At 40.1% G+C, this 25187-nt stretch overlaps 1 long non-coding RNA gene across 4 annotated transcripts in view; it reads right to left on the reverse strand.

Moving 5' to 3' along the window:
* Positions 1 to 744: 744 nt before the first annotated feature.
* Positions 745 to 25187, reverse strand: part of LOC143661355 (uncharacterized) — a 62033-nt gene continuing 37590 nt past the window's right edge. For 3 of the 4 annotated variants that reach the window (XR_013164527.1, XR_013164526.1, XR_013164528.1), the window contains 2 exons: positions 2093 to 2206; positions 745 to 891 (listed from right to left, as the gene is read on the reverse strand). This is a non-coding gene — a long non-coding RNA (uncharacterized LOC143661355). The remainder of the gene's footprint in view (positions 892 to 2092; positions 2207 to 25187) is intronic. The other variant, XR_013164529.1, reaches the window with a different exon arrangement.

Below are 25187 nucleotides of genomic sequence, written 5' to 3' on the forward strand. Positions count from 1 at the left end.
TGAATTATTACCTCTGATGTGTTTTTTATGTGGGTGGATTCTTTGGGATTATCAATATAGAAGATCATGACATCTATGAATAGAGATAATTTACCACTTCTTTTTTCAATATTTTTATCCTGTAGAAATTTTTAATTAGGTTGTTTTAAACACATACATATCATTAATAATCTAGCAGCCTATTCCTAATTCATGAACATTTCACATATTCCAAACCATCAGCCCCATGTTTTATTTGACACAGGATTTATAAACTGAGGTGGGACAATTTCCTCCCAGCCTGCCCCAACCCAAGTCTTTGGCAATGTCTGTAGACTGACTAGATCATCAAACCAAGATTACAGGTCCAGTGAGGCTCTCTCCTAGCATCTATACATAGAGTGCTGAAATGCTGGTAAATGGCCCACTACGTAATGGACAGCCAGCCCCTCAGTGATTTATGTGGTCACAAATCATAGCACTGCCTAGGTATAGTCCCTAGCAAAGAGTATCTTCTCAAAACAGGTATTGACTTTCACATTTTTTCCCACTCTTTTCCTGAACTTACTTCTAAATACATATGCTTCCAGTAGTTTCATTTGAAACTTTTCTCATTTTCAAGAGTCACAATGCCAGGTGTTTACCATATTATTCCTGGATCTAGATCAGAGATCACTGGGACAACCAAAAGACAAACATCCCAGGCACTGATACCTGTGCCAGGTGTGACAAATGCTTTGCCAGAATCATAGAACTTACCCGAATTGTTGCTTCTTGAAGGCCTGTTTGTTTATCCAGTTCTCTCTGGTCATAAAACCAGGGAATGTGTTCAGCTGAAAGGCCTCAACCAGGATGGTGGTTTGACATCTTACGATGTATGTTCACTTGTGGCAGGATTTATTGTTTAACACCCTATGGGAGAACACAGGAGCACAGGAGTGAGTTCAGACCACTATTCACATTAACAGCACAAACCAAAACTTTGAATCTCGTCCTAAACAACTTGACTCCCACTGTGACCCTGCAAACCCATCCCAACCACAGAGAGATTCCACAGATCAGTAAGGACTCTGAGATACAGCCCTCTTTGTGATATAGGTGAGTCGTTTTCAAAGACAAGGTGCAGCTTGCTACAAAACTGCCTGACCAGCCAAACAGAGCATCAATGTGCACATTCTAGTATGGTGTTTCCTAGAACAAGTCATAATTCATTGCTCTCCCGAGTGTTCTTCATAGTGATTTATCTAGTTTCAAATCACAGCATTGCCAAGATAGAGAGTCCATGGCAAAGAGTATGTTCTCAAAACAGGCATCAACTTTCACATTTTTCTTCCACTCTCTTCTTGAACTTTCTTCCAAATGCATGTGCTTCTGTAGTTTCATTTGAAATCTTTCTCTTTTGCAAAAGTCATGTTAAATACCAGATACTTACCATTTGTTCCTAGGTTTAGATAAGAGATCAATGGGATAAGCCATAAGAGAAAGATCTCAGGCATTGATACCTCTGCCAGTTGTGAGAAATGTGGTTGCAGAGACATAGAACTTACCTGAATTCTTGTTTCTGGAAGGCCTGTTTGTTTAGCCAGTTTTTCTCTGGTCATAAAACCAGGGAATGGGTTGTAGTCAAAGCCTCAACCAGAACGTTGGTTTGAGATCCCAGTATGTTCTCTTCCAGTTGTCTTTTTTGGGTAAGCACCCATGGGAGAACACAGGAGCACAGGAGGGAGTTCAGAACAGCATGCAAATTCACAACACACACTGAAAGTTTGAATCTCATCCTGAGCACATTGACCCCTGCAGAGACCCCAGAATCCTGTCTCCCATCCCCACGAGGGAGTCCATAGACTAGTCAGGATGCTTGATTAGATTTCACTTGGTGATAGAATAGAGGAATTTCTAAACCCAAGGTGGAGCATGTGAAGGTGGTTCAAAGCCTCTTGCTACAAAACTATATGATCAGATATATGGAGCAGCAGTGTGTACACTTCTCAAATGGCGATACCCAGAAAAATTCATAATTAATTGGTGTCTGATATGTTCTTCCTAGAAAATGTGGTCGTTTTTACTGAATGGGATCCATATGGCCAAAGCATTGAGTCTGCAGTGTACTCACCTAGATACCAAGGCTGAGGCTGCTCCTGCCACTGCATGTGCTCTTCTTCTGTGAGTGATCCAGACTATCATTGGCTCCCCCTTAGGCATCTTATTCTCTGATTCTTAAGCTCTACTTAAATGACCAAATAATACACAAACGTCAGCAACTCAATCTATATAATTGCAAACAACCATTTCCACAAGTATTTCAAAGCAGTACACCAACCATGTGGGAAATATCCTTAAGACAATAGTTATTATACTTGCAAAGATGTCAGGATTGCTGAATATTAGTGTAAAATTCATAATATCAAATAACCTACCCTCTAGTCATATTAGCATTCCATGAGTAGTAGAAATCAGAGCCAGTAGCCCCTGTGGAAACAGACTGTGTTTGGTTTTCCAAGCCATAATCTCTCTTTTTCTTTCTCTCTCTTATCTAGAGATTGGTCACATCTGAATGTCTTTCATTTGCTTCTGTCATCCCCTCAGAGTTACTAATGCTGTCAACAAATACAACACACATGGATGTGATCTCCAAAAACAATCTTTAATGAGATCACAGTATTGTCCACATGAAACCCAAGATCATCTACTCATCTGTATTTCCGTCTTAGCCACTTCATTCCAGAAATGGCACACATTTCAGAGACTCCTGGGGATTCAAATGGCAAGTATTGAACCTACTGCCAGTAATACAACTGACTGAGCTCTCTGCTTAGTTCCTGTGCTGGTTTGAAAGGATGCGTGTACCCTAGAAAAGCCATGTTTTAATCACAATCCCATTTCACAGAGGCAGAATAATCCCTATTCAATATTGTATGCGATTAGATCATCTCCCTGAAGATGTAACCCAATCAAGAGTAGCTGTTAAACTGGATTAGGGAAGATGTGTCTCCACCCATTTGGGTGGGTCTTGATTGATTTACTGAGTCGTATAAGAGAGGAAACATTTGGAGAATGAGAGAGATTCAGAGAGAACAGAGCAGAAGGACATAGTCACGAGAAGCAGAGTCCACCAGCCAGCAACCTTTAGAGATGAAGAAGGAAAATGTCTTCCTGGGAGCTTCATGAGACAGGAAGCCAGGAGAAGAAGGAAGCAGATGACTCTGTGTTCGCCATGTGCCCTTCCAGATGAGAGAGGAACCCTGACCATGTTCACCATGTGCCTTTCCAGATGAGAGAGAAACTCTGACTGTATTTGCCATGTGCCCTTCCAGTTGAGAGAGAAACCCTCAACTTCATTGGCCTTCTTGAACCAAGGTATCTTTCCCTAGATGCCTTAGATTGGACATTTCTACAGATATGTTTTAATTGGGACATTTCCTCGGCCTTAGAACTGTAAACTAACAACTTGATAAATTCCCCCTTTTAAAAGCCATTCCGTTTCTGGTATATTGTATTCTGGCAGCTAGCAAACTAGAACAGTTCCTCATTACTCATGTTAGAATAGATATGTATTTTTCATTCACTTCTGAGTGTTTTCCTTGGAAAACTGAATCACTCCTAAAAAGATTTTCATTCTAATGGACAAGCATTATGTGATGGTCCGCACTCCTCACCCTGGCATGGGGTAAAAATGTTTCACCCACACTCTCACTTAGATATCTGCAATATTTTCAGACAAGAGGTCTGAAGCACAGGTGGGAATTTGAAACTAAGGAGTCAATCAGTGAGTACCATTGCTGAGCCCATCACATTCTACAGGGTTTATTAGACTGTCCTTCCTTACAGTACAATCCAATGCACTGGCGACTCTCGTCCAGCCTTTCAGCAGGGGTGCCAACAGCATGAGCTTACATTCATGGGATGTGAACAAATACAGTCTCTCTTAACTGGGACTGATGCATAAAGAGACAAGGGATATTTCTTTTCCTCACCATTCCTTCACACTGTGGCCTCGCTCACCAATGGCTCATTGAACACTATGCCATTTGATGCAAAATCCTGACCTCATTCACCATATGGTGCTCATTGCTAACTCTTCCTCGTCCCTCTACATACCACTTTACCCTGCATAACTTTACTCTCTGCCCTGATCAATGGACAAGGTCAGATAGGCTGAGCTTGCATACCAATTGGCCCATTCAAAGAAGTCAGTGCTACTAGAGGGGCAGAAACACTTGAAATGCTTTCTAGAGATATTCTTACTTGAGAAAACTACATTTACATGAGTTTCTCAGTCCAGCCTCCCCGTAATTATATTTAAGTTGTTATTCTCAGGCCTAAGTTCCTGTACTAAGTGACACCCTGCCAGTCCTATTGTGTATCAATTTCTTAAACACCCCACAGTGCTGTCGTACAATTCAACTTTGCCCAGTGTGTGGATGACTTCTAACCCTGTACCACCACCCAAGGGTAAATATGTCAAACCCACATATTTCCACCACTGGTAAAATATATAAAGGGAGTTTTTGGTTTTGTAATTTCACCTTCAAATTACATGAACTAACAGGGAAAACCTCCTGAACATAATCCCTACATGATTAAGAGAATTCCTCGAAAGTGCCTATCCCAGCTTTCCCCTTTCCCTTGAACCTAAAACTGCGTGAAGTAAAGACCAATGCTTAACTGAATTCATGGCTCTGGAATGACAATTTCATTGGCCAGGTGTTTCCTGGTGCTAGCCAAGCATAGATTTTTTTTTTTCCAACCTATGCCTGCAGGTCACCCCGATGACTCAGATTCAAAACAATCCTGCCTTGTCAGTCATTGCTTTTCAGTGTGCCTGATGAAAAGAAAAGGGCGAAAGGAGTTTGATCGATGTTTAAGTATGGATGAAAATCCGGGGTGACACCAAGTGCATCTCATTTATTCCAGGTAGAAAGCCTTGAATTCTGATGAAAACTATCTCATTTTACTTAAAATATCCAGCTATTGCCATGCATAATTAGGCAAAAGTTGGTATACATTTGCTTCTGAGAAAGAATCCTAAATTCAACAACAACACACAAAATTAAATGCAACCCAAGAGGAAGCCAGAGAAATGGATGGCAGGAAAAAATAGAAAGTTTAAATAAAGAACCCCTGAAGTGGTACGTCCTTGCAGCTAAACAGCAGGTTTCCCTAAACTTGCCTATAACTCTTGAGGTCTTTTAAGGTAGGTCTATCTCCATGCAAAGAACTCATCTGAAAACTTTCACTCGAGTAGCCATTTGTGGGACCTGTGTCTACCTTATTAGCTTTTCCATTCCAGCATCCAATTTTGCAGGCAGCATTAATCCCCTGACCCAACTTATCTCAGGAAAGCAGATCCATCAACAAGGGGTACCCCCATTTGTGATTGCAATCTCAAGTTTACAAAACTCTGGCAAATTAACAAGGTATTTGGCATGATCAACGATGGAATGAGCTGATGGAAAATTATGGTTTGAAGTGCTGGTCAAATCCATATTGGGAAGATGTGCCTGGATCCCGCAATGTCAAGGTACCAACTGAATGGTCCTGCTGCCACCCCTCCCCCCCAAACATTGGTCTTATAAAGAATCAGGTTGTCCCTCCCACTTCTGAAATCCCATTCTCATTGAACTTGGATTAAATTTTTTTTCCCATCAAACCAATCAGCTCAGAGGAAAGAAGTCATTCCATTTGAAAACTTGGCTGCCATCAGAAACTTCTACTGCAGGGCTCTGTGCTCTATGGTTTATAAATATAAAAACATTTCCTTCTCTGTTCTCAGCAAGTACTCTTCCTTCTACTTTATTAAGTATGACCCTATTATATAAAATTTCTAGGGCCTCAGGTTGTCTTGAACATTTCCTGTTTCTCTCAGCTTTTTCCTGACACATAAGTGAGATTCCACCATCTGATGGTTTCTTTCAGGATTATGGAAAACAACATAATATGTCAAAATAGAGGGGAGAGTGAGAAGATGGTGGCTTAGTAAGGAACGCAGGTCTTAGTTCCTCCTCCAGAGCAACTACTAAAGAACTAGAAACAGTACAGAACAGCTCCCGGAGCCACGAGAGAGAGCAAACACACAGCGCACCCCATTCAGGACCGGCTGGACCAGCTAAGAGACTTCGCTGCGGTGAGGTCCCCGAGAGGCGCACGCTTCCTTGGGCCGAGGTGGCTGGCGGCCGGAGCCCCTCCCTCCCTCCTTCCTGGGCCGGCTGGGAGCTTTGGATCAGGTCCCCAAGCCGTGGCGACTGGAGCCCCTTCCACACACGCGGCTTCCCGGGCCGGCTGGGAGCTTTGGAGTGGCTGTTCCCAAAGCCGCAGCAGCCGGCGACCCTCCCCCACGCACGGCTTTCCAGGCCATCTGGTAGCCTCGGAACAGCGGTCCCCAAGCCGCAGTTTCCGGCAACCGCAGCCCTTTCCACACACGTGGCTTCCCGGGCCGGCTGGTAGCCTCGGAACAGTGGTCCCCCAAGCCACGGATTCCAGTGATCGCAGCCACTTCCACACACGCAGCTTTCCAGGCCAGCTGGGAGCATCGGAACAGCGGTTCCCCAAGTCGCGGTGGCTGGTGACCCTCCCCCACAGGCGACTTCCCGAAGGGAAAGGAAAGACTCTCCAACAGTAGTAGAGACTGAGCCCGACCTAACATCAATAGTGGCATTAAGGAACAACTTCTGACTACTAAAAATAGGCCCTCAGCTCAGGCGAAACTGATCAAGGCGGAAGTCACCGATTGGGCTAATTGAAAAAGAGGAAAGGGGGCGAAACAGAGCCTTCTGCGGCTGTTTCTATGGAGGCTTTGTTGCCTCTGGGCTCAGCGCTGGGATTACATAGGTTACAACAGTCACAAACGCAGAAACAGGCTGCTTTTAGGGCTCTCTACCACCTGAACCTTCCCCACGGGAGGGGTGAAATGCAACTCAGGTGGAATCCCTCTCTCAAGGAATTCAGATCCCAGGACTTCACAATTTGAAGCCATTAAAACCAACCCACAACCTTTCCTCTGTCTCCACCACACACCCAGCAGCGAGAGTCTTCCAAAGTTAAAGGAGCCACAACATCTTTTGCTGGTAGGACCCACAGACAGACAAGCACCACGCACTGGGCAGGATAAGAAAAACAGAGCCCAGAGACTTCACAGGAAAGTCTTTCAACCTGCTGGGTCCCACACTCAGGGAAATCTGATTAAATGCCCAGACGCCAGCAAAAAATAGCAAATCACACCAGGAAAATTGAAGATATGGCCCAGTCAAAGGAACAAATCAATAGCTCAAATGAGATACAGGGGCTGAGACAACTAATTCTGAATATGCAAACAGAAATGGAAAACCTCTTCAAAAACCAAATCGATAAATTGAGGGAGGACATGAAGAAGGCATGGGATCAACAAAAAGAAGAAATGGAAAGCCTGAAAAAACAAATTACAGAACTTACGGGATTGAAAAACACAGTAGAAGAGATGAAAAAAAACAATGGAAACCTACAATGGTAGACTTAAAGAGACAGAGGATAGAATTAGTGAACTGGAGGATGGAACATCTGAAAGCCAAAAAGAAACAGAAACTATAGGGAAAAGAATGGAAAAATTTGAGCAGGGGCTGAGGGAACTGAATGATAATATGAAGCGCACAAATATACGTGTTGTGGGTGTCCCAGAAGGAGAAGAGAAGGGAAAAGGAGGAGAAAAACTAATGATAACTAATTCTGCAGTTTCCAAAACTAAAACTAACTAATTCTGCAGTTTCCAGAAACTGCAAACTGCCGCAATATGGCAAACCCCTACCAACAGTGTTCCTGGAAACCCTAAAAGATATCCAGTGCTCGATAAAACTTTACTTCTTAAATTTGCCTTTCAGAGACTTGAAACCTCCAGATTATTCCAGTGCCTGAGAAGCTCTAAAACCCAAAGATGCTGGACTCTCCAAGAATAACAACTAATTTCACTGTTCATCCCTTTGCCCCTTAATAAGGCCTTCTTAAGCCTTGAAGCAGTCAGAAGAGTCGCTGTCCAGATATCTGTCAAGATTGAGAGATAATTTTCAAAGATAGGGGCAAATTATAAGCTAGAAATCAGGATTTAGGGATGATTTTGATTACCAAATCTTTACATAAATGTTCCTTTTAGTTTTGGGATTTTAGAAGGGACAAAGGAGGGTATCTGGAAGCCCTGAACTGTATTAAGCTGTGTGGACATGTGAAGTATTGTAAAAGCCCTTATCTCTTGTCCGGTGCCTTTGTGACTGTAAACTGTTATGCCCTTTAACTGGTCATTTTCTTAGGAGGCCCTGATGATAAGGAAAGCGTACAGTAACTAGCCTCAATCTCATACATTTGTAAATCATCCGCTAAGGTCTGCCACTGAAAGATAGATAGCTCTACCTCCTTTCCTTTCAATTTATGGTAACATGTTAACAGTAAATTGTTATTGGTTTCAATGTCTAACAATGTTTTCTTTTCTGTTTTGAACTTCTGCCTTGAATTTATTATCTGAAATGACCTCATCTCCCCCTGCTAGAAACATTAAAACCCTGAATCTTCTTTGTTCAGGGAGGGAGATTTTGGGCCACTAAAATGGCCCAATGTCTGTTCTCCTGCTACATGTGTAGTGTAATAAACTCTTTCTCTCTTTGAAACCCCAGTGTCTCAGGAATTGGTTACTGAGTGTGTGGGGCAGAAGAATCCACGGCCTTTTCCTGGCAATATCCACTGTTCGCCACGCATCTCTAGAGTCAATGCAATCTCAATAAAAATCCCACCAAGCTATTCTGCAGATACTGACAAGCTGAATTCAGCCCTAGATTTGTATACAAATTGCTTGAGAACAATGTTGATGAAATCACTTTTCATGATTCTAATAACTTAAAAAATATTTTATAATTAAAGTTGCAAAAATTGAGTCCATGCCACCTTACACACAGAAAAAAAGAAATGAATTCAGCCTACCTATAGAACCATGAAAATACAGTCAAGTGAGCATAAGCCTTTCAACAAATGGTGATGGAAGTGTTGGACGACCATATTAAAAAAACAGACATCAACTTTACATGTTACACAAATTGAGTTTTACACAAAGATTCATACAGAATAGTTTTTAGATTTTTGTGAAAGATGTAAACTTATAAAAATTTTAGAAGACACCAGAAGGAAAAATCTATGTGACCTTAGGTTTGTTAATGAGTTTTTATGCATAATACATAAAGAGAATCATGAAAGGAAAAAGTGGTAATGGGATTTCATTAAAATTTTTAAAATTCTACTCTAGTGGAAGGCAGTGCTAAGAACAGAATGTTTGCAGTGGAACAAAGTTTTGCCAACCACAATAACTAAACATGACTTGTAAGAAAATATGCAAAAGACCCACTAATCAAAATAAGAAAACAAATCACCCAATTGAAAAATGGGCAATGGACTGAACAGACACCACATCAAATTAGGTATACAGTTGGAAAATAAACACATTTAAAGATGCTTAATATCACTTGTTATTGAAGAAAAGCAACTAAAAGCAAGAGACACTCACTACATACCCACTGAAATGGCTAAAATCCATAGAACAGACAATACCAATGGCTAGCAATGATGTAGAAAAACAGGACCTCTTCTTCACTGCAGAGGAGATGCATAATACAGTTACTCTGGAAAACATTTTGGCATTTCTTATGAAGACAAACATAGCTCAGCATGTGACTCACCATTCACATTTGTAAAATATTTACCCAATTTTGATAGTTAATGACATTTTTAAAAACCACACGCATACTTATAGCAAGTTTTCACTATAATGACCAGAAACTAGAAGAAACCAAGTGTTCTTCATGTGGTGAATGGAAAACCCAGATCATACCATGCAATACTACTCAGCAATGAAAAGGAAATATCTTGTCACATGAAGACATGAATGCATATAAATTCATATTTCTGAGAGAAAGAAGCCAATCAGAAAAGGCTACATACTGCATGATAAGGTTCCATCTATTGCATTCTGCAAGAGGCAAATTATAGTCATTATAAACAGATGGATGGTTGCTAGGGATTCATGGTGGAAGGGTGGAGGACTGAAGAGGTGAAGTATTCTGTATTATATTTAATGGTGGATATCTACCATTATGAATTTAAAAATTCTCCACCAGTAGAATTTTACACCACAAAGGGTAATTTGGGGGGGGGGACTTCATAAAGGGAATTTATTAAGTTATAAGTTTACAGTCGTAATGCCATAAAAATGTCCAAACTAAGGCATACAGAGAGTGATACCTTGACTCAAGTAAAGAAAAAGTCATAAACACCTTTTTCAACTGGGAAGGCACACGGCTCGTATCTGCTGGTGCTTTGGCTTCTGGTTTGAAACAGATTCCCCATGGGTGTTTTCTTTCTGCATCTCCAAACATCACAAAGGGTAAGTTTTAATGTATACAAATTAAAATCATGTGAGGTAGTTTAATTCACATGCAACTTAAAGAATCTAACTGAATTACAAATGTATGAAGCAAAATTACTGCAAGTGGGAAGGGAACAAAGTAATTAACTTTGAAATAAGTGAAATGTGTAAGACTATGGGCAAAAGTAACTTGGAATAAGCGGTGAACACTGATAAAACTTCTGCCCATGGGTGTGCTGGTTAACAACTGTGAAGCTACTATACAAGTATATTGAAATCACACAATCTATTAAATAGATAGAAGATGGCAAGGGGCAGGTTTCTCACTGTTGGAGTGGGAGGTAACAGATAAATCATGGTAGAAAGCGAGAATGATCCATTTGGTAATGTGTTAAGGTTGGAGACATGTATACGAACTAAAGATTAGCTTAATACAGGACTGTTCTATTCAGAAATATTTATAAAACCTAGGTGTACATCCCCAGCTTGGAATAACCATGTTTCCCGACACTACCAGATGAGAGGGTAGCGATGCAATGACACCCTGGTGAGTTCCCCGAATATGTTTTATACAAAGCAATTTTGAGATATATTCACATACCATACAATTCATCCAAGATGTACAATCAATGGCTTTTAGCATAATCATAGAGTTGTGCATTCGTCACCACAATTTTAAAACCTTTTCTAATTCCTAAAAGAAAAAACTCATACCCTTTGCAGTCACCTCTCAATCCTTCTACCTTTCCCTAGCCCTATATTAAAATTAATCTAATTATATCTCTATAGATTTATTTATACTTAATGAATACTGAAATATTACTAAGTATATTTTGCTTCAGCTGTGTTTTTCTCATAAGCCACCCTATTATTGCCTTGTATAACTGAGTACATATGTTATAGTGAATGAAGGAACATTTTTACACTTGTACTATTCACTACAGGCATCATCCACCACATGGTTCAATATGTTATACAGTCCTCTGTTGTATCATCTAGCATCCTTCTAGCAACATACACTACCTAAAGCTACCCCTTTCACCCACACTCATACACATAACTCAGCAATCTTAATTATATTCAAAAGTACCTTCCTACCATCATCTTTGGAAATGGATATAGATCTAGATTTTTTAATGCTATTCTTTAAAGGAACCAGTTCTTCCTCCAGAATTGGTTAATTCTATGTCTGAGAAAGGAAATACACAAGACAGTCCTATAGAATTTTCTAGAGTGAAAAAAGCAAAGAATTCAGAAAGGAATGACAACAAACACGCACACTCACACACATTTGCAAGTATCTATAAAACAGGAGCCAACTGAAAGGTGTCCCGATGGACAAAGCTGAAACAATTTTAATAAGAAAATAAGTCATTAGCCATTATATCATAACCCAAAGCATACCATAACTATACAGCAACCAGACTGATTTAAATGATTGCATTGATGAGTACATGGGGAAGAACAGAAATATACTATCTGTTTGAGTTTCTCAGACTGATGAAGCAGAGTCTATGAAATGAATTGGCTTGAGCAATGGGAATTTATCAGCTTATGGTTTTGAGGCTAAAAGAGAGTCCACATGAAGGTGTCATCAAGGTAATGCTTTCTTCCCAGAGACCAGATGCCAACAATCCTGGCTCCTACTGACATGGTAAGGTCTATGGTAGCGTCTGCTGGTCTCTCCCTTCTCTTCTGGGTTTCACTAATTTCAGCTTCTGGCTTCCATGGCTTTCTTTTTCTTTCTCAGTATTCACTCTGTTTATAAAGACTCTAGTGGAAGGATTCAAACCCATTGAGCATGAGGTGGGTCACAACTGAAATAAAATAGCCTCATCACAATGAACTACTTACAATGGGTTCACAACAGCAGGAATGGTTTAAGAAGAGGGTTTTCTGGATAAACACAGCTTCAAACCACCATACCATCCAAAAAATCTTCAACTTATTGATAAATTCAATTTAATTCAATTTACTGATGAATTCATCAGTGAGTTGGAGAATAACCCCCCACTCCTTAAGGGTGGCAATGTATAGTGACTTCCTTTCAAAAAGCACATACAGGTTGTCAGTGGAAAAAGAGTAATTTTTCCTTGGAGAAACATGATAAATAAAACCTCAGCCAGGTGATGAAGTTAAACATCAACAGCGATAATTCATCCTGAGAGTATGAACCCTTTATATGGAGTGACGAGAAAGGCACTCTATCACTGTGGTCTTCCTCACAAAAAATCATCACAGCATAACCATGAGAAAAACATCAGGTAAAGCTCAATCGGTGGACAGTCCACAGATTTCATGACCAGCATTCCCGAATATTGTCACGCTCATCATTAACAAGAATTGGCTAAGAAACTGTCACAGCCAAGGTGAGTTTAAGCAGAGATGTGAACTAAAGGCAAGGTGGTATACTGGAATGGAATGTGGAACAGAAAAATATAACACTAAGGAAATCTGGAGAAAGAATACACTGTAGATAATACTAATGTATCTATATTGGCTCACAAATCATACGAAATGGAGCATAAGACAAAAAATGAGAAGATGAAAAACTGGATCGTGGTTACATGATCTGGATGATTTTCTGTAAACCTGAAATATTCAAGGGTAAAAACTTACTAAACAACATTGTTACATTTTTCCTAACACATCATTTTTCTATAATCATTCCTATTATTAGTAATTCCCACTGTTAACAAGTCCTATTGTTTTATAAATATTATTCATGAGAGAAAATAATCCAGGATAATATATGTTATCAAAAAAAGTCTGTTATGTATGTTATGTTTGATTATCAATGCATTTGTGTATACTTATTACATGTTATATTATAGTTGGTTTCTTTATGTTTTGATTTTGCTGTGTCGTTTTGTCATTCTCAAAAACCTGGTCAGTATAGACACGGCACAGGATTTAGATATCAAGGAATATATTTCACATTACTGTTGAGTATATTCAAACTAGTTGATTGAAAAAAACAGTCTTAAGATGTAAGTGTAGGGACATGAGAAGTTACCCATTCAGGATCCTCTCATGTCCCTGAGTAGCCAGGGGGAGAGGGAGAAAAAAAGGGGGAGACTCCGGATAGTTTGATATTTAGAATAATTAGTGTCTGAAATTGCCTCGTTTAACTATTTCCCCCTTCAACCTTGGTTGCTTTTCTGAGAAATCACAGACTGAAGATGGTTTGAAGACAGGACATTGGAGAAAGCAGGTAATGGCACCAGAGTAAGGCTGGCCACTTGGTAAAGAGAAAGAACAGTCTTTGTAACGATCACTGCTGTTCTGCTAAACAATGCATCCCGATGTCTAACACAATACTAGGCCTAGAGAGACCCTCAAAAATTTGCTTTGAATGAGTAAATAAATGGATGAAGTTAATAGATTAGGGAACTCATTGGGGAAACATACCGGTATATATAATGGGGATTATTTTCAAACAACATTGACAGAATATAAGGAGATGAGTCATTGGAAACTATTATGAACGTGAGTCTGCTAGAGAGATATTAGGAGAGTGAGATGCATTTTACTGAAATAAAAGATGTCAAATTCAGCTGCAAAGAAGGACCACTACCAATTTGGAGATTACTTCTATAGGCCACCATGAGAGACTTGTGCTGAGGATAGCAGGATATGAGAGACGGAGCCTGGGTCAAAAAGTCACCCTCAAGGACAGACTTGAGAATCCAGGAAAACATGGATAGGGGGAGAAACAAGTAGGTCCACAAAAAAAAAAAAAAAGACCTGAAAATTTTAGATTTGCTCAGTTCTTGCAGATTTCTCCTGAGGTCTTGTGATCGAGATCCACGACTGTTAGCTGATACTTTTTGTGAGACCCTGCACTCTTTTGCCCCTGCCTGCCACGAACAAACACCAAGGAAAAGAGAGCCTTAAGGGGAGGGTGATCCCTCTAACCTTATAGGCAGGATCATGCTTCCCAAGGTCAGAAGATAAATCAAGTTATGAGAATAAGCCCACTCAAGGACAAGGGCACAAGAGTCTCACATTTATGTCCTGATATGCTCCTATGCAGAAAAGGGGTGAGGGCATGGCACTGTCTAATCCTCTAGGTTTGCTATAGACCAGGGTGAGGCCAGAGTTCAGGGACTGGTCTCCCCTGGCTACCATCAGCCATTTCCCCTTTCCTTAATGTGCAGTATAATTAGCACCACTTTCTATTTGTACAGAGGGAGGAGCAAAGTTCAAGAGCCCAGTTTTATAGAATCTTGCTGGCCTCCCCCTCCCCCTACCCCACTGATAGGGTCCTGGTTGCTCGGAACATGTTTTCATTGGAGACAGAATCCTCCACAGCATTCTGGAGAGTCAGTTGGCCTAACGGTATACTGGTACTCAGAGGCAGAGTTGTGGTGTATTCCAGAGCCATGGAGGGACTGCTGATGGTCACCATAGTGTCTTTCCAGGTGATCCTTGAGCAGCTTTTTGGGCCTTTGTCGCTGATATCCAAAAGCATGAGACAACTCTCAGGTGTTTTTGGGTCTCCCTGGGAGATCCTGATATGTATTGCTATAATAGTTCTCATAGTAAATTATCGACGTGCTGTAAGGATGAATTCAGGGCTAGCCAAAATTATTTCCACCTGTGTTGAAGAACATCAAAAAGACCATGAAAAGTCTGGACTGTTGACACGAGAAGACAAAGCCCTTGAGCCATCTGTGGTACAGACCAGGCCACTCACATTACAGACTCTATGTTTGGTCACACTCAATAGAAATCTGATCAACTCTTCACTCAACAATACCAAAGACATTTTGGAAAAAGAATATAAAAGTGAGACCCCTAAACTTTCATCTCATGGAACGATGACGGCTTGCCTTCAAGAACAGGCTCATTTACCCCACAAGGCAGGTGACTTACTTCAATCTCACATGACTCCTGCAAGAAATTACTTAACCGCATCTGAGAGGATTCGAGAACAACCTCAAGAGAAAATAATGGATTGTACGATTGAAAACACTCACCTTCAGGAAAATCTACAAGTGTACGCCCAGGAAATATCAAGATGGGAGCAAAGCATACATGAATCAAAGGAACAAATAAAACTGCTTGAACACTCCAATGCAAGATTGAAACAAGCTGTACAGGATAAAGAGTGCCAGATACAATCTCTGCATGAAACTCTGCTGAAGAACATCAACTTGCCTGATCAATTTAGCGAGGCTTATATGGATGACAGTAACTTGGGACTAAACAATAACAGCCAATCAGAAAATGGAAATCCTCTATTCTATCAATTGACAGTTGATAGCAACAAACTCATTGATATTGTGAACTTAAGTATTTCCTCTAAAAGGGTGGAAACAGAAAAGCAAGAAATATTCAAGAAACTAAGTGAACAAGAGTACATGAATGAAGAGATTACAGGGCAAATAAAAGGTCTCCAAAGTGAGGAAGCATCATTGCGGTCTGCAAATTCAACGCTGGAAAATGAAATTGTGAGACTTCAGATGAAACTTCAAATACTTCCTGAGATCCATCAAAATCACATGATGCAACTTGAGAAATATTCAACTGAGGAAGACTCTTCTTGTTCAGAAATGGAAAAGAAACTTTATGACGTACACAGAAACATGAACTTCGCATATGAGAAGCGTAACCTCTACAAGAAGATGGCACAAGATATGGACAAAGAATTGGAAGAAACAACTACTTTCTACTATAATCAGATTAAATACTATAAGAAGAAAGCTCAAGAAAAGTCTCTGGAAATACTGGTCACTAAGAGAAAGCTCAGCGAGCTAAGAAAGAAAAATGATTACAGCAGGATAATATAGGCGAAAGTAGAGTTAAATCTCCATTTACTCCCAGGTGGTTCACTTGCTCCTGTTGCTACAACTGCATCCTTCAGGGACCTAAATGTAAAATCATCCTTCATAGCCACTAAAACCTGACCCAACCTACAGCGGACATCAGCCTGGACTTTGGCTCTTTAAAAGTAACTATAATTGTTTTCATTTTAGTTTAACTGCTGTCATTTAATTGATGCTACATTTGATGTTCTTAATGAACTTTACTTTTATAGTTTCTAGGATAGTATTTCATATAAATGTATATATATTTAGTATAGACATTTTGAACAATACCATTTCATTGAATCCTCTAGAATTAGATACCGTCCCACTATTGTATTTTAGTTGAAACAAGGTTTAGCAGTTGTTTTGTTTATGGTAGTCTTAGTTTCATGTTTATTTTTTGTTTTGTTTTTGGAAAACAAAACCCTTTCACTTAATTAAATATTCTAAATTTACCTTTAAAATGCTTTCTTCTTTCAACTGCCGCATCTTGAGCGTCCATTACATGTCACACAATATTCTAATACTGGGGTCACGTCAGTGGGCAAGGCGGATGACCTAACTCTAAGGGAGTTTAAATTATTTTCTTTCTGAATATAACTCAAAACTGAACAAAAGCCCACAAGAAAATCAAGCACTGTTAATGCTCACTTTCACAATGAAGAATTCTAAGCTTTACAGAAATACATCACATGTCCAGATCAGGGATGTGGCCGTTAAGAAACCAACCAGGCTGAGGAATACCTTGTCAAATGATCTGTCCCCAATAGCAGATCCACCCAAAACAACTGATCGTTGTTGAATGTGAAATAACACAAATTCAGAAATAAACATCCCCACTTTACAAAGTTTACTCCTCCAAGTATCTATTTTCCAGAGAAGACCCCCAGATAAGACTGTGTTTTTTATGTCTAGGAATTCACTCCAGAGTAAGGCTGAGACATTTTCCATGCCCATAGCAGGGCATGCTCACCTGAAAGCCCCTATGTCCCAGACTTCTGCTGCCTCAGGCGAGGTTGGGCAGAGGCACTTCAGGCATCTATCCTGCCTAACATACATGTTATCAGTCACAACTCCTTCAAATCCTGGAATCTCTTACGTAAAGTGTTGCAAAGGCCAGAATCACAAAACCCAAAAAGGAAAGGGTCCCCTCCCCTTCACATTGACTGGATCCAGGCTGTATCCAGAGGTTGGACTGTGTGCCTTGTAGTCAACCCTGAAAGGCCTAGCATCACACAGCGAACAATTTGGATGCAAGATACAAAAATCGGGATGGTGGGAATTTACCTTGGGGGAAAGTGGCCTGGCCATGAGGCTGTCCCAGCTGGGCTTCCAGAGCTCAGAGACAGCAGATTCCATAAGTCAAGCACCCTCTCACATTCCTAACATGGGAATGGAGGAAATGGGCAATCTGCCTATCAAGACTGTGGGTTCTCTTTGTGACTCACCTACCAGAATTTCCTCCGCCCCACCAGAGTGAATTCCTTCCCTCCAAATACTAACTTCTAAACAGTAAACGCTTAGAGTGTTATGTTTGGGAGATATGTTCATATATGCATATCCAGTGGTTACTTAAATGGGTGAGGTCCATGGTATAATAAGTGCTGCCCTGGTAGATCTACAATCATTGGTGGCAGACTCGTTGCTCCGCCCAAGTACCTTCTGTGGTTCAAGATGAGACTAATAAAAGGAGAATAAAGGAAATGAGAACTGGATGCACAAGAGCCTTCCTGCAGAGCACTTCAGTTGCTGGGCGGCCTGAGGCTGGCAGCCAGATCTCTGCATCCCACACTGATTGACACAGGAGTGTTTGGCCATGGTCAGCTATCCAGCCCTGAGCTCCCTACAGACACCACCCTTCACAAGACACCTTATTTCCTAGCTTTTCCTTCTTTGGTCACCCCACTCCCTGGATCCATCCCATATAACCAGGTGTCTGAAGTCTGGCAGTGACCACTGAACTTGGACCCTACTGGGGTCCCTCCATGGGTACAGACCCCTGTAGTCCCAGTCATAATACAAGACCTGAATTGTAGAATGCTGACAGCCACATATGAAATCTCTGCGCCCCAAACCTCCTTCTGTCAAATTGCCCTTTCCTTCCAGCTGTCTGCTGGTGGTGGAACAGCGGGTGTGCAGGGACCCATACACACAAAAAGAAAAAAAATAAAAACTGCCAAAAGCAGGAGGATTTCAAAGCACATTTTAAAGGCTCATTAGATGACTTATTAACAAACATAACTAAGGAATCTATGCTCTCACCTAGAGATGATATCAATATCTGAATTTCAGCCCTTATGTGAATGTGAAACTATTGTTCCAGAGGGCTTAAAGCTACCAAAATGCACTATACCAAGAATGGATTGGCTTTTACAAAAAGGATTTATTAGGCACAAATTTAGTTTGTAAAATGTCCAAACTAAGGAATCAACTAGAGGATAACTTCACCGAAGACAGGCCAATGGTGTCCGGAACACCTCCATTATCTGGGAAGGCATGTGGCTGGTGTCTTATGGTTCTTTGTTTCAGGCTGCATTGCTTTCAACTTCTGATTCCAGTATTCCCTATGAGCATCTGTGGGTCCTCTCTTGTTCCTCCAGGACTCTTCTCTGAGTTCTCTGTGTTCAGCAGGACCGCTCTTAGCATCTCTGGGGAGTTTCTGACCCTCTGTGCCCTTCACTTGGTTTTATTTGTCTGTGGTTTTTACCTGCTCTGGTTTCAAATGGATGTCTTTCATAAAGGGCTCCAAGACGGGATCAAGACCCACCTTGAATTGAGTTTCGAAATCTCCATGGAAACATTCTAATCAAAAGATCTTACCCAAAATAGACCTGCACCAACAAGACTGGATTAAAAGAACACGGCTTTTCGGAGATACGTAACGATTTCAAATCAACACAACTATCCCTGAAACAGTATGGCAAAAATTCTTGTCTCTTGTTCCCTTACTCACTTTACAATCTGCAATGCTATACACTTAAAATTTTCTGACATTTTGATAGATCACGGTACCTCTGTTTTTTTTTATCCCCAGAAGGCCTAGTTTCAAGCAAGAAATGATAGTCATTGTTGCACTCAGGAATTTGAAAGCATTAAAAGGAGAATTATAATATCTAATAAAGGATGGGGTGCTTACACATATCTATTTCATGTGAGGAGATAATGTATCATCATGGCTGAGAACTGAAAAATACCAAGTTGGTCAGACAAAGTGCTAAGAACACAGCATTCCTGGAAGCAGTCATAGGAAGGGCAAATATCCATAAGGGGCAAAGCACTTCATCAATTCAAGGAATAGAAAGGTGGTGGGCATGCAATTGGAGAGTTATTCAGAAGGCACATGGAGCTTTGGTAGGACTCAATAAATGTGGGTTTTATTCACAGAAAGGGTCTGGGGGAATGCGATTTTCATAATGTTGGGGCAGGGCAGAAGCAGCAGGATGAGCAAGGCATGTTTGAGGGCAAGTGTACACCTACTTACATCCAACCCATGACAGTAGGAAATATATGGACAGCTAAGATGACGTCCCTAAGAAATTTACTGAGTCTATCTTAAATATTGTGCCTTTGGGAAAGTTATTGATTGATGAACAAGAGACTAGATTAAGAAAAACACTGCTTGGCTTATGCAGTTGGCATTGACTATGCCACTTCTCATCCTGCCGCCTAATAAGCATGTTCAATTTCCTCAGATGTCACTTGCTCCCTCGCTTTGGTCATCCTTGACACATAAGCATGCTAACCTGTCTCTCTTAAGTCTAATTCAACACAAAGAGAACAGCTTCTCTGAAGGTCCCCACTGCTCTAAGAACTTCCCTTGATCCCTCCTTCTCTGAGCTAAGGCTTCTTAGAAGAGTCATGTGCATTACCTGTCCAGACTCCTTGATCTTTGATTCGACCCACACTGATCTTATCACACACAGGCCAGCCACTCCACTGAAATTATTCTCCTAAGATTACCAATGAGGTAAGTTCTCAAATGCCATGTTCCTTAATCATTCTTCATCTTTTCTTTCTGACTTAGCAGCTCTATTTACATAGTTGATTATAGTTTTCATCTACTATCAATTTGACTTCCCATATCATCATTTTGCTTTCCTCTAACTCCCTGTTTCTTCGTTCACTGTGTCTTTGTTCTCGGTTGTACATATGGATGTTACACATGGTTCCATCTCCTGTCCACTTCCCTCTCACTCTGCACACTCTCTCTGAGTGACAACACCAAAACCTATGACTTCAACACAATCAATATGTCAGTGACCCCAAACTCTGTTCACCAACTCCACAACACTCTCCTGAGACCCACATCTAAATTTCCGATTGGGTGCTCATGGGGTCCTTAAAGTAAAGCTCTTCCCCCAAAGTTTTGCTCACCCTTCCTTGTTAGAATGAATGGCACCACCACCTGCCCAATTTTCTAAGTCAGAAGCTGGAAGGTCTCCATGATACTTCCCACTCTATCAGCCTTCAGTGCAATTAGCCAGGGAAAGGCCTCACTTCTACTTGCTAGGTTTTCTTAATTTCACCCCTCCTCCCAATTCCTGTCATAGACTGACTCCATGAGTACCTCACTTATAACATGAATCACTGCCATAAAGTTCTCACAAATTCCTCTGCCTCTTACCTGGCTGCTCTCCAATTCATCCCCTACAATCTTGCTGGCATATTCGTAAAATGCAAATGAGGCCCTATAGCTCCCTTATCTAAAATATTTCAGTGGTTCACACTGTCTGCACAATAAAGTTCAAATTCCTCACCATTTCACATCAGCAGTCTCATGCACTGGCTGTAATCTACATCTCCAGTCTCCACTCCCACCAACTCCTCAGAACTACCTTAACACTGTGTCCCATGAGGATTCTGAGGAGCAGTTTCTCAAGATAATTCTTCTAATTAATAAAATGCTTATAAAGTAAGTTTTCAAAAAGGAGGAAATAAATTTAAACACTGTAAAAACCCTTGAGAAGATCCAATAAAAGAATAAAGACAGAAAAGGTTCAGTATCAAACTCCTGTTTTTCACTGAACACCTATTAATATGTCTAGGAACTCAATTTGGAAACTATACTGAAAGCATTTGGCACAGCTTATAATAATACTGAAAGTATGCGATGCTCTCTTGCTTCTACATCTCTGGCTGGGATTTCCTTAATTCATTCTTGTCTTCATCCAATAATACTCACCATTCACCAACTGTATAGTAGAAACTAATACACGGTTGATATATATAAGGCTGGATGTTCAGAGGGAGAACATGCTCTAGGTGAACCAAACTAGGTAATAAATGATTAAAACAGCCAGGCTTGAAGCTGTCTTCTCAGCAGCAAAACAGCGTAAGGAACCGAGTTGGAGGAGATCAGGAGACAGTAACCTTCCTCTTCTTCTTCTCTAGGTAGGTATCAGTTTTTACATCATGTACATTATGGTTTAGTTGTGAATTATGTCTATAATCACAATGGTCATATTTTCCTGAGGTACTGAATCTTTTATTATTATTAAATGCCCCTCTTTGTCAGTCATAATATTTCTTGCTGTAAGTGCTACTTTGAAAATAATATAACTACTCAAGTTTTCCAATGTTTACCATTCAAAGTGTTTATCATTTTCTATCATTTTCTTTTAAACCTATTTTTGTCTCTGAATATAAGGTGTATCTCTTTTAGACAGTACATATTGGATCTAATAAATTCATTCAGTCTGGCAATCTCTATGATTGGAATGATCAGGCAATTCACATTGAATGCAGTTATTAGCATGTCTGGATGAATATTTCCAATTTTGGGCTTTGTTTTGTATGTCTTCTTTCTTTCTGGTTCTTCATTTCCATTTGATTGCCAACACTGGTGTTAGATATTTTTAGTGTAACGTTTACATTGATTTGTTCATTTAATTTTCTTTTATACTTTAGGATTTGTCATTGAAAGATTAGAATACATATCTCAATTTAACACACTCTACATATCAATGCATATTTAATTTCAGAAATATATAGAATCTTTGTCCCAATGTAGTTCCATGTTTTCCCCTTTTGTTTATATTGTTGTCATAGATTATCACCATGTATGATATAAATCCACCATGTAATTTATAAATATTGTGTTATACAATCGCATGCCTTTAGAAGAAATTAAGACAAGAAATGAGAAAAGGATTTATCTACACAGCCCTTTTATATTAACCCACATGATTATCATTTCTGGTGTTCTTCATTTCTCCCTGTGTATCTTAATCCCTGTCTGAAGTTATTTCTTTACAGTCTGAAGAGCTAAATGTAACATTTTGGGGAAGACATATGTGTGGTACACCGAATTATAAATCCACAGAACAGACATGTGCTTATACTTTGCTCTTTTTCCTGTGAGTCTGAAGGTGTATGATCAGTCGAAGTGTGGAAATTTTATGAACAGGATTTCTAAGATGCTATTTAGGTTTCACCCGAATGAATCAGGGCGGACCTGAATCTGCGTGGGTGGAGCTTTACAACCATTAGAAATTCGGCAACAGTCAGAGGGAGATGGTCACAGGAGAATTCTAGGACATCACCATGAGATGGAAGATTGCCACTATGAGAATGCCAAACCTCCAGGATGAAGCACTGCATGACTGACATCTTGGGTGAGTCTCTTCTAGGCAGGAGAGAGTTGGATCATACTTTTTTATCCATTCTGCCAATCTGTAACCTTTGATTGCAAAATTTAATCCATTAACATGCCATGTTGTTACTGTAATGACAGTACTTATTTCAAACATTTCATCCTTTGGCTGTTATATCATATCCTATTTTTGTCTCTTTTACCTTTTTCATTACCTTCATTGATAATCTGTATTTCTAAACTCTCCTGTGAGACTCTCCTGACTTTTCTTTGCAACATGCAGGACTCCCTTTAGTATTTCTTGTTGGGCAGTTCTCTCAGTTTCTGTTCATCTGTGACTGTCTTAAACTCTCTCTCATCTATTTTTTTAAGACTTAGCCATCGTCCCTTAGGAATTGCTATCAGAAAACTCTGTTGTCCTAATCCCACCCACAGCTTCTACCACAGCCATCCTTGGCATAGCTGACACATTTAAAAACAGATGCCTCTCAATAGGAACCTTCTCATAATTATGTGAACATAAGTTTCAATATAGAGAATCCAATTATCTTTATGCTCAGTAAATCACCCATGCCAAGTCAAAAGCCAGTCTCTGAAGGTACTTTAGCTTTCCCTATGCAAGAGATGGACACCATGAGAAAAGGTCTTTCTATAACTAGGTTTTAAGTTGCGGTTTTGTCAGCATTTTTTAAATGAGCACTAGAGAAGAATGTATATCCTGACATTTTGAAGTATAATGACCTATATGTGTCTATTATGTGTAATTCATTTATCAAACTGTTTAAGCTCTCTATTTCTTTGTTTCATCCTCTGTCTAGTTGTCCTATCTATAGAGGAGAGTGGTGTACTGAAGTCTCCTACTATTATTATCTCTTGTCTGGTGCCTTTGTGACTGTAAGCTGTTATGCCCTTCAACTGACCATTTTCTTATGAGGCCCTGAAGATAAGGAAAGCATGCAGTAACTAGCCTCAATGCCTTATGTTCAAGTTTGCTAGCTGCTGGAATGCAATATACCAGAAACGGAATGGCTTTTAACAAGGGGAATTTAATAAGTTGCAAGTTTACAGTTCTAAGGCTGAGAAAATGTCCCAGTTAAAACAGGTCTACAGAAACCTCCAATCTAAGGCATCCAGGGCAAGATACCTTGGTTCAAGAAGGCCGATGAAGTTCAAGGTTTCTCTTTCATCTAGAAAGGCACATGGTGAACACAGTCAGGGCTTCTCTCTCGGCTGGAAGGGCACATGTCGAATACGGCGTCATCTGCTAGCTTTCTCTCCTGGCTTCCTATTTCGTGAAGCTCCCCGGGAGGCGTTTTCCTTCTTCATCTCCAAAGGTTGCTGGCTCGTGTACTCTCTGCATCATGGTACTGCAGCATTCTCTGCTCTCTCTGAGTCTCTCTGAGTCTCTCATTTTCCTTTTATAGGACTTCAGAAACTAATCAAGACCCACTCAAATGGGTGGAGACATGTCATCCCCTAATCCAGTTTAACAACCATTCTTAACTAAATCTCATCAATCAGGGAGATGATCTCATTACAGCTTCAAACATACATTATTGAGTAGAGATTATTCTACCTTTATGAAACGGGATTTATATTAAAACATGGCTGTTCTTAGGGGGCACACTTCCTTTCAAACCAGCACACCTTACATTTGTAATCATCCGCCAAGGTCTGCCACTGAAACATAGATAGTTCTACCTCTTTTCCTTTCAATTTATGCTAACATGTTAACAATGTTTAACAATGTTTTCTTTTCTGTTTTGAACTTCTGCCTTGAATTTATTATCTGAAATGACCTCATCTACCCCTGCTAGAAACATTAAAACCCTGAATCTTCTTTGTTCAGGGGGGGAGATTCTGGGCCACTAAAATGGCCCAATGTCTGTTCTCCTGCTACATGTGTAGTGTAATAAACTCTTTCTCTCTTTGAAACCCCAATGTCTCAGGAATTGGTTACTGAGTGTGTGGGGCAGAAGAATCCACGGCCTTTTTGTTGGTAATAATATCGATTGTTCACCACTCATCTCTAGAGTCAATGCAATCTTAATAAAAATCCCACCAAGATATTCTATACATATTGACAAGCTGATTTCAGCTCTAGATTTGTATTCAAATTGCTTAAGAACAATGTTGATGAAATCACCTTTCACGACTCCAATCAATTAAAAAATATTTTTTAATTAATATTTTATAAGTATAATTAAAGTTGCATAAATTAAGTGCATGCCACCTTACACACAGAAAAATGGAAGTGAATTCAGCCTACCTGTATAACCATGAAAATACAGTCAAGTGAGCATAAGCCTTTCAACAAATGGTGATGGAGGTTTTGGACGACCATATTAAAAAACAAAGACATAAACTTTACACGTTACACAAATCGAGTTTTACAAAAAGATTCATGCAAAATAGTTTTTAGAATTTTGTG

Source organism: Tamandua tetradactyla, chromosome 17, assembly GCF_023851605.1.
Source record: "Tamandua tetradactyla isolate mTamTet1 chromosome 17, mTamTet1.pri, whole genome shotgun sequence".
Lineage (NCBI taxonomy): Eukaryota > Metazoa > Chordata > Mammalia > Pilosa > Myrmecophagidae > Tamandua > Tamandua tetradactyla.